This window comes from Choloepus didactylus, chromosome X, assembly GCF_015220235.1.
Source record: "Choloepus didactylus isolate mChoDid1 chromosome X, mChoDid1.pri, whole genome shotgun sequence".
Lineage (NCBI taxonomy): Eukaryota > Metazoa > Chordata > Mammalia > Pilosa > Megalonychidae > Choloepus > Choloepus didactylus.
In genome coordinates this window covers 77,890,164-77,900,634 of record NC_051334.1, presented here as the reverse complement: position 1 = coordinate 77,900,634, position 10,471 = coordinate 77,890,164, and the positions used below count along the sequence as shown (strand labels likewise).

The 10,471-nt window shown below is 38.6% G+C and overlaps 1 pseudogene; it reads left to right on the top strand.

The window, feature by feature from the left end:
* Positions 1-372: 372 nt before the first annotated feature.
* On the top strand, positions 373-1,064 carry LOC119522204 (annotated as a pseudogene).
* The last annotated feature ends 9,407 nt before the right edge of the window (positions 1,065-10,471 follow it).

Sequence of the window (10,471 nt, the reverse complement as noted above, 5' to 3'; positions counted from 1 at the left end):
GGAGAAAAGAATAAGTAAAAGGCTAGGAAGGGAGCTGGAGCCCAAGCAGGCCTGGGATAGGGTGGTGGTGGTGGGGCTGCTGCATGGCAGTGGGTTTGTTTATCCAGGAGAAGAAGTTTAGGAGTGAGAGATAGGAAAGAAGGGTGGGCAGGGAGGGAAGGAGGGATGCAGTTCGGCAGAGGCAGCTGCCACAGGGACTCCCCATTGTTACCTCCACTGCCATGGCCTTGGGTTCCCAGGGCCACTGTGGCCACCACCTCAGTCATAGAGAAGCTGCCACCAGGACTGCCCGCTGCCACCCTGTACATCTGGGTAAAGTACTCAACTGTGTGGGATACTGCATAAATCCTAAAAGACTGCAATACAGCGGCAATGTCCTGGGAACCCACCCCACCTCTACCTGGAGAGATGTCTGTTGGTCCCGTAGCTGAAAGCTGGTGTTATACACAGGTTAAAGTAGTAAAATTTTGCTACATGTGGACCATTAATAGCTTCAGTTTTTGTCAAGAAGGAATGGGTGAAGTGTTAAAAATTCTACATTTTCATCTGGCCCAAATGACAAAATGAAATGGTGCCTGAGGGTAAACCCAAAGGGATTAGATGATGAAAGTAAAGACTACTTGCCCTTATATTTGCTTTTAGTCAGTTGCCCAAAAAGTGAAGTTTGAGCAAAATTCAAATTTTTCCTTCTGAATGCTAAAAGGGAAGAGACAAAAGCAACAGAAAGCCAAAGAGCATATCAATTCATTCAGGGGAAGGACTTGGGTTTTAAAAAGTTCATTAGAAGGGATTTTTTGCTTGATGAAGTTAATGGCCTTTTACCAGATGACAAGCTTACAGTATTTTGTGAGGTGAGTGTGGTCCAAGATTCAGTAAATACATCAGGGCATACTAATACAAATAATTTGAAGGTACCTGAATGTCGACTAGCAGAAGATTTAAGCAATCTCTGGGAAAACACAAGATTTACAGATTGCAGATTTTTTGTGAGAAGACAAGAATTTAAAGCTTGGAGAGAACCTAAGAGCGACAGGGCAAAACAACACCTCCATGAAAAATACTAGATAAAAGCCAGAAAGTTACCCAGAACACCAGTGCAAGTAATGCACCAGCTGGACAAGGTCTGCTAAATCCACAGGGACCATGCACTTGGTGAGACTGGGAGTCTGCAATCTGAAACCAGTGAATAAGCCTGCTGAATATCCTGCAGCCATGCTGTGGTACAGGGAAACTGTGGATTGGCATATGGAGGATGACTAGTTCTTTTTTAAAAAACCTAAAAGTGGCTGCAGATACAGCAGTGAGAACCACACAGTGAAGTGTGGCAGGAATGGGCTGTGCGAACACCTCAATATCTGGTGTGGAAGATAGCTTTTCACACACCTGCTGCTAATTGTCTCAGAGCAAGGAAGGCAGTGGTGAGCCAAAAGGGGAAAAAATCCATGCCCCTTGCAGCCATCTTCCTGGCAGGCTGGGAACGCTCCTGCCTGGCACAGCCACCACAGCCCAGAGCTGTGCCAAAAAACCCAGTGTGACAGGAAGTGTTTCCAGCAACACACACACATGCCATGATATTGGGCATGGACAATAGCCTTTCACGCACCCACAGCCAACTGTCCCAGAGCTGGGAAGGCGGAGCTGTGCGAAAAGGGGGAAATTAACATGTCCCATTCAGCCATCCTTACAGCAGGCTGGGAAGGCCCCTACACAGCTTGGTGGCACAGAACTTCCCTTGAGGGACGGTGAACACTTCTGGCACAGTACAACCTTCCTTCAGCAGAGGCTTTAGAAGGGCATGGCTTGGAAGAGGGACCCACTCAGAAATCCCAGGGACCATATGCCAATATCAAAGGCTTGTGGGTCAGTGGCAGAGACAATCTGTGGTGAGACAAATGAAGGTTTAGACTCTTGGAAGAGCCTTAAATCTCCAGGAACACCTGGGAGGTTTGATTATTAAAGCTGCCCTCCCTCCCTAACTGCTCAGACACATGCCCCACATTCAGGGTGGACAGCACCAACACACCCAAACTTGGTGCACCAATTGCACCCCACAAGAATCAGACCCCTACACACCACAAAGACAAAGTTGGGAAGAACTGACTTGAGGAGAATAGGTGACTTGTGGATGCCATCTGCTGGTTAGTTAAAGTGTACACCACCAAGCTGTAGATCTGACAAATCAGAAATTAGTCTTTGAATAATTCTACATATCCTAAAACAACCCTATCAAGTTAAGCAAATGCCAAGAGGCCAAAAACAATAGAAAATTTTAAAGCATATGAAAAAACCAGATGATATGGATAACCCAAACCAAAACACCCAAATCAAAAGATCAGAGGAGATGCAGTACTTGGAGCAATTAATCAAAGAACTAAAGACAAACAATGAAAGCATGGCACAGGATATAAAGGACATGAAGAAGAGCATGGCACAGGATATCAAGGACATGAAGAAGACCCGAGAAGAGCATAAAGAAGAAATTGCAAGAGTAAATAAAAAAACAGATGATCTTATGGAAATAAAAGAAACTGTTGACCAAATTAAAAAGATTCTGGATACTCATAGTACAAGACTAGAGGAAGCTGAACAACAAATGAGTGACCTCGAAGACTACAGAATGGAAAATGAAAGAACAAAAGGAAGAATGGGGGAAAAAACTGAAAAAATTGAAATGGAACTCAGGGATATGATAGATAAAATAATGCATCCAAATATAAGACTCATTGGTGTCCCAGAAGGGGAAGAGAAGGGTAAAGGTCTAGAAGGAGTATTCAAAGAAATTGTTGGGGAAAACTTCCCAAACCTTCTACACAGTATAAATACACAAAGCATAAATGCCCAGAGAACTCCAAATAGAATAAATCCAAATAAACCTACTCCAAGACATATTCTGATCAGACTGTCAAATACTGAAGAGAAGGAGTAAGTTCTGGAAGCAACAAGAGAAAGGCAACTCATCACATACAAAGGAAACAACATAAGACGAAGTAGTGACAACTCAGTGGCCACCATGGAGGTGAGAAGGCAGTGGCATGACATACTTAAAATTCTGAGAGAGAAAAAATTTCCAACCAAGAGTACTTTATCCAGCAAAGCTCTCCTTCAAATTTTAGGGAGAGCTTAAATTTTTCACAGACAAACAAATGCTGAAAGATTTTGCTAATAAAAGACCTGCCCTACTTTGGATACTAAAGGAAGCCCTACCAACAAAGAAACAAAGAAAGTAGAGAGAGATATGGAGAAGGGTTCAGTACTAAAGAGATTCAGTATGGGTACATGAAAGGACATTAACAGAGAAAGGGAAAAACATATCTGACAAATATAAACCAAAGATAAGATGGCTAATTCAAGAAATGTCTTCACAGTAATAATGCTGAATGTAAATGGATTAAACTCCCCAATCAAAACATATAGACTGACAGAATGGATAAAAAAAAATGAACCATCAATATGTTGCATACAACAGACTCATCTTAGACACAGGGACACAAAGAAACTGAAAGTGAAAGGATGGAAAAAATATTTCATGCAAGCTACAGCCAAAAGAAAGCATGAGTAGCAATATTAATTTCAGATAAAATAAACTTTAAATGCAAGGATGTTAGGAGAGACAAAGAAGGCCACTACATACTAATAAAAGGGGCAATTCAACAAGAAGAAATAACAATCATAAATGTTTATGCACCCAATCAAGGTGCCACAAAATGCATGAGAGAAACACTGGGAGAACTAAAGGAAGCAATTGATGTTTCCACAATAATTGTGGGAGACTTCAACACATCACTCTCTCCTATTAGATAGATCATCCAGACAGAAGACCAATAATGAAATTTAAAACCTTAACAATCTGATGAATGAATTTGACTTAACAGACATATATAGAACATTACATCCCAAATCACCAGGATAAACACTCTTCTCTAGTGCTCATGGAACTTTCCCCAGAATAGATCATATACTGACACATAAAACAAGTCTCAATAAATTAAAAAAAAATGAAATTATTCAAAGCACATTCTCTGACAACAACGGAATACAATTAGAAGTCAATAACCATCAGAGACTTAAAAAATTCACAAATATCTGGAGGTTAAACAACATATTCCTAAACAATCAGTGGGTTAAAGAAGAAATAGCAAGAGATATTGCTAAATATACAGAGACAAATGAAAATGAGAACACAACATACCAAAACCTATGGGATGCAGCAAAAGCGGTACTGAGGGGGAAATTTATAGCACTAAACACATATATTAAAAAGGAAGAAACAGCCAAAATCAAAGAACTAATGGATCAACTGAAGAAACTAGAAAATGAACAGCAAACCAATCCTAAAACAAGTAGAGGAAAAGAAATAACAAGGATTAAAGCAGAAATAAATAACATAGAGAACAAAAAAAAAAAAAACAGAGATAATAAATAACACCAAAAGTTGGTTCTTTGAGATCAACAAGATTGACAAGCCCCTAGCTAGACTGACAAAATCAAATAGAGAGAAGACTCATATAAACAAAATAATGAATGAGAAAGGTGACATTACTGTGGATCACAAAGAAATTTAAAAAAAATATAAGAGGATACTATGAACAACTGTACACCAACAAACTGGATAATATAGAGGAAATGGACAATTTCCTTGAAATATATAAACAACCTAGACTGACCAGAGAAGAAATAAAAGACCTCAACCAACCAATCACAAGCAAAGAGATCCAATCAGTCATCAAAAAGCTTCCCACTAATAAATGCTCAGGGCCAGATTGCTTCCCAGGGGAATTACACCAAACTTTCCAAAAAAAAAAAAAAAAAACTGACACAAACCTTACATGAACACTTTCAAAACACTGAACAAAATGGAACACTACCTAACTCATTTTATGAAGCTAACATCAATCTAATACCAAACCCAGATAAAGATGCTACAAGAAAGGAAAACTACAGGTCAATATCCATCATGAATATAGATGTAAAAATTATCAACAAAATACTTGCAAAAGGAATCCAAATTTAAAAAATCATACACTATGACCAAGTGGGGCTCATTCCAGGCATGCAATGATGGTTCAACATAAGAAAATCAGTCAGTGTAATACAACACATTAACAAATCAAAAGGGAAAAATCAAATGATCATCTCAACAGATGCTGAAAGTATTTGACAAAATCCAGCATCCTTTTTTTGATAAAAACACTTCAAAAGGTGGTAATTGAAGTAAAATTCCTCAATATGATAAAGGGCATATATGAAAAACCCACAGCCAGCATAGTACTCAATGGTGAGAGACTGAAAGCCTTCCCTCTAAGATCAGGAACAAGACAAGGATGCCCGCTGTCACCACTGTTATTCAACATTGTGCTGGAAGTGCTAGCCAGGGCAATCCGGCAAGACAAAGAAATAAAAGGCATCCAAATTGGAAAAGAAGAAGCAAAACTGTCATTGTTTGCAGATGATATGATCTTATACCTGGAAAACCCTGAGACATCGACAATACAGCTACTAGAGCTAATAAACAAATTTAGCAAAGTAGCAGGATACAAGATTCATGCACATAAGTCAGTAATGTTTCTATATGCTAGAAATGAACAAACTGAAGACACTCAAGAAAAAGATACCATTTTCAATAGCAACTAAAAAAATCAAGTACCTAGGAATAAACTTAACCAAAGATGTAAAAGACCTATACAAAGAAAACTACATAACTCTACTAAAAGAAATAGAAGGCGACCTTAAAAGATGGAATAATATTCCATGTTCATGGATAGGAAGGCTAAATGTCATTAAGATGTCAATTCTACCGAAACTCATCTACAGATTCAATGCAATCCCAATCAAAATTCCAACAACTTACTTTGCAGACTTGGAAAAGCTAGTTATCAAATTTATTTGGAAAGGGAAGATGCCTCGAATTGCTAAAGACACTCTAAAAAAGAAAAACAAAGTGGGAGGACTTACACTCCCTGACTTTGAAGCTTATTATAAAGCCACAGTTGCCAAAACAGCATGGTACTGGCACAAAGATAGACATATAGATCAATGGAATCAAATTGAGAATTCAGAGATAGACCCTCAGATCTATGGCCGACTGATCTTTGATAAGGCCCGCAAAGTCACTGAACTGAGTCATAATGATCTATTCAACAAATGGGGCTGGGAGAGTTGGATATCCATATCCAAAAGAATGAAAGAGGACCCCTGCCTCACACCCTACAAAAAATTAACTCAAAATGGATGAAAGATCTCAATACAAAAGAAAGTACCATAAAACTGCTAGAAGATAATGTAGGAAAACATCTTCAAGACCTTGTATTAGGCGGCCACTTCCTAGACTTTACACCCAAAGCACAAGCAACAAAAGAAAAAATAGATAAATGGGAACTCCTCAAGCTTAGAAGTTTCTGCACCTCAAAGGAATTTCTCAGAAAGGTAAAGAGGCAGCCAACTCAATGGGAAAAAATTTTTGGAAACCATGTATCTGACAAAAGACTGATACCTTGTATATACAAAGAAATCCTACAACTCAATGACAGTAGTACAGACAGCCCAATTATAAAATGGGCAAAAGATATGAAAAGACAGTTCTCTGAAGAGGAAATACAAATGGCCAAGAAACACATGAAAAAATGTTCAGCTTCACTAGCTATTAGAGAGATGCAAATTAAGACCACAGTGAGATACCATCTAACACCGATTAGAGTGGCTGCCATTAAACAAACAGGAAACTACAAATGCTGGAGAGGATGTGGAGAAATTGGAACTCTTATTCATTGTTGGCGGGACTGTATAATGGTTCAGCCACTCTGGAAGTCAGTCTGGCAGTTCCTTAGAAAACTAGATATAGAGTTACCCTTCAATCCAGCGATTGCACTTCTCGGTATATACCCGGAAGATCGGAAAGCAGTGACACGAACAGGTATCTGCATGCCAATGTTCATAGCAGCATTATTCACAATTGCCAAGAGATGGAAACAACCCAAATGTCCTTCAACAGATGAGTGGATAAATAAAATGTGGTATATACACATGATGGAATACTACGCGGCAGTAAGAAGGAACGATGTCGTGAAACATATGACAACATGGATGAACCTTGAAGACATAATGCTGAGCAAAATAAGCCAGGCACAGAAAGAGAAATATTATATGCTACCACTACTGTGAACTTTGAAAAATGTAAAACAAATGGTTTATAATGTAGAATGTAGGGGAACTAGCAATGGAGAGCAATTAAGGAAGGGGGAAAAGTAATCCAAGAAGAACAGATATGCTATTTAACGTTCTGAGGATGCCCAGGAATGACTATGGTCTGTTAATTTCTGATGGATATAGTAGGAGCAAGTTCACAGAAATGTTGCTATATTATGTAACTTTCTTGGGGTAAAGTAGGAACAGGTGGGAAATAAAGCACTTATCTTAGGTTAGTTGTCTTTTTCTTACTCCCTTCTTATGGTCTCTTTGAAATGTTCTTTTATTGTATGTTTTCCTTTTCTTTTTTTTTAATTTTTGTTTTTCCATACAGTTGATTTAAAAAGGAAAAAAAGGTTAAAAAAAAAAAAAAAAAACAAGGAAGAAAATATGTAGTGCCCCCTTGAGGAGCCTGTGGAGAATGCAGGGGTATTGGCCTACCCCACCTCAATGGTTGCTAACATGACCACAGACATAGGGAACTGGTGGTTTGGTGGGTTGAGCCCTCTACTGTAGGTTTTATCCTTGGGAAGATGGTTGCTGCAAAGGAGAGGCTAGGCCTCCCTATAATTGTGCCTAAGAGCCTCCTCCCGAATGCCTCTTTGTTGCTCAGATATGGCCCTCTCTCTCTAGCTAAGCCAACTTGAAAGGTGAAATCACTGCCCCCCCCCCCCTACGTGGGATCAGACACCTAGGGGAGTGAATCTCCCTGGCAACGTGGAATATTACTCCTGGGGAGAAATGTAGACCTGGCATCGTGGGATGGAGAACATCTTCTTGACCGAAAGGGGGATGTGAAAGGAAATGAAATAAGCTTCAGTAGCAGAGAGATTCCAAAAGGAGCCAAGAGGTCACTCTGGTGGGCACTCTTATGCACAATTTAGACAACTCTTTTTAGGTTCTAAAGAATTGGGGTAGCTGGTGGTGGATACCTGAAACTATCAAACTGCAACCCAGAACCCATGAATCTCGAAGACAATTGTACAAAAATGTAGCTTATGAGGGGTGACAATGGGATTGGGAAAACCATAAGGACCACACTCCACTTTGTCTAGTTTATGGATGGATGAGTAGAAAAATAGGGGAAGGAAACAAACAAACAAACAGACAAAGGTACCCAGTGTTCTTTTTTACTTCAATTGCTCTTTTTCACTTTAATTATTATTCTTATTATTTTTGTGTGTGTGCTAATGAAGGTGTCAGGGATTGATTTAGGTGATGAATGTAAACTATGTAATGGTACTGTGAACAATCGAATGTACGATTTGTTTTGTATGACTGCGTGGTAAGTGAATATATCTAAATAAAATGAAGATAAAAAAAAAAAAAGAAAGAAATCCTACAACTGAATGACAATAGTACAGACAGCCCAATTATAAAATGGGAAAAATATATGAAAAGACAGCTCTCTAAAGAGGAAATACAAATGGCCAAGAAACAGTTGAAAAAATGTTCAGCTTCACTAGCTATTAGAGAGATGCAAATTAAGACCACAATGAGATACCATCTCACACCAATTTTAATGGCTGCCATTAAACAAACAGGAAACTACAAATCCTGGAGAGGATGTGGAGAAATTGGAACCCTTATCCATTGTTGGTGGGACTGGCAGTTCCTTAGAAAACTAGATATAGAGTTACCCTTCGATCCAGCAATTGCACTTCTCAGTACATACCTGGAAGATCTGAAAGCAGTGACACAAACAGACATCTGCATGCCAATGTTCATAGCAGCATTATTCACAATTGCCAAGAGATGGAAACAACCCAAATATCCTTCAACAGAAGAGTGAATGAACAAAATGTGGTCTATGCACATGATGGAATACAACATGGCAGCAAGAAATGTCATGAAACATATGACAACATGGATGAACGCGGAAGACATAATACTGAGCAAAATAAGCCAGGCACAAAAAGATAAATATTATATGCTATCACTAATGTGAACACTGAAAAATGTAAAACAAATGGTTTATAACGTAGAATGTAGGGAACTAGTGATAGAGAGCAATTAAGGAAGGGGGAATGATAACCCAATAAGAACAGGGAGCTATCGTGGGTAAATTTAATGTTCTGGGAATGCCCAGGAATGACTATGTTCTGTTAATTTCTGATGGGTATTGTAGGAACAAGTTCACATAAATGTTGCTCTATTAGGTTATTTTCTTCTGATAGAGTAAAAACATGCTGGAAGTAAAGTAGCTACCTTAGGATAGTTGTCTTTTTCTTACTCCCTTGTTATGGTTTGTTTGAAACGTTTTTTTATAGTATGTTTTCTTTTAATTTTTTTATACAATTGATTTAAAAAAGGGAAAAAATCAAAGAAATATACAATAAAACAAAAGTGAAATAGCAAAGATTAAGAAAATTGTTAATGCCCCATGTAGATGAGTATGTAGGCAAACATGCATTCTCATACATGGTCGTTGAGAGTGGAAATTGGTGTTACTTTTTGCAGGAACATTATCTTGTAATTTGTGTCATATTTTACCTTTGCTATGGTGGGGCTCAATAAGACCATTAATACTTATATTACAGAAATACTATGTTAGAATCATCTCATCTGTGGTAAATATGTCTGAATCATTCAAAATGTTTTTCACTTGGCCAGAAAAACCACTATTATTTTATTCATGTTTCCAAAGGTGGTATCATTTGGAATTAAATGTATCTTATACACACAATATATATTTTTTACCATGTAACAACCTTAGAAAAACCAATAAATCAGATTTTCCTCAGTGCCAAGCATTTGGCTTAAGCTTACTAGAAAACCCCACAAGATTTGAACAAAACTTCTTTTTCATTTCCAGTAAAAGTCAGACAAGAGTGTTGTAATGAATAGAAGAGTGTTTGACAGTTCCAGCACCTAGCAGGGTCCTAGCACCCGGTAGGCCCTGTCAGTTCAGGGTTTGCAACACACGTGGCCACAGGTAACACATAAGTGAGTGAAGACAGGATGGAATGTGGTTGAACTGGAGCACACATGCCCTATCAAAATGAAATGGCGCCTACTTACCTCTTGCCAGTGTTTGTCATGAGGCAATTCAGGCCCAGGGATGCAAATATTCCTTTTGTTGTTGTTGTTCTGAGAGATATCAGAAATCCAAAAGTTTGTGTAAAATTTCACCCCCTAAAATTGATTGCCAGATTAAAATTCTTCATTCATTTTCTCAACTTTTCTCACACTTTCCCAACTCTATTTGGATGACTTAATAACACATTGACTTCTTGACTGTTGTGTACCTGTGGCTATCACCTGCAGCATGATGCATACCTGTTCCAGT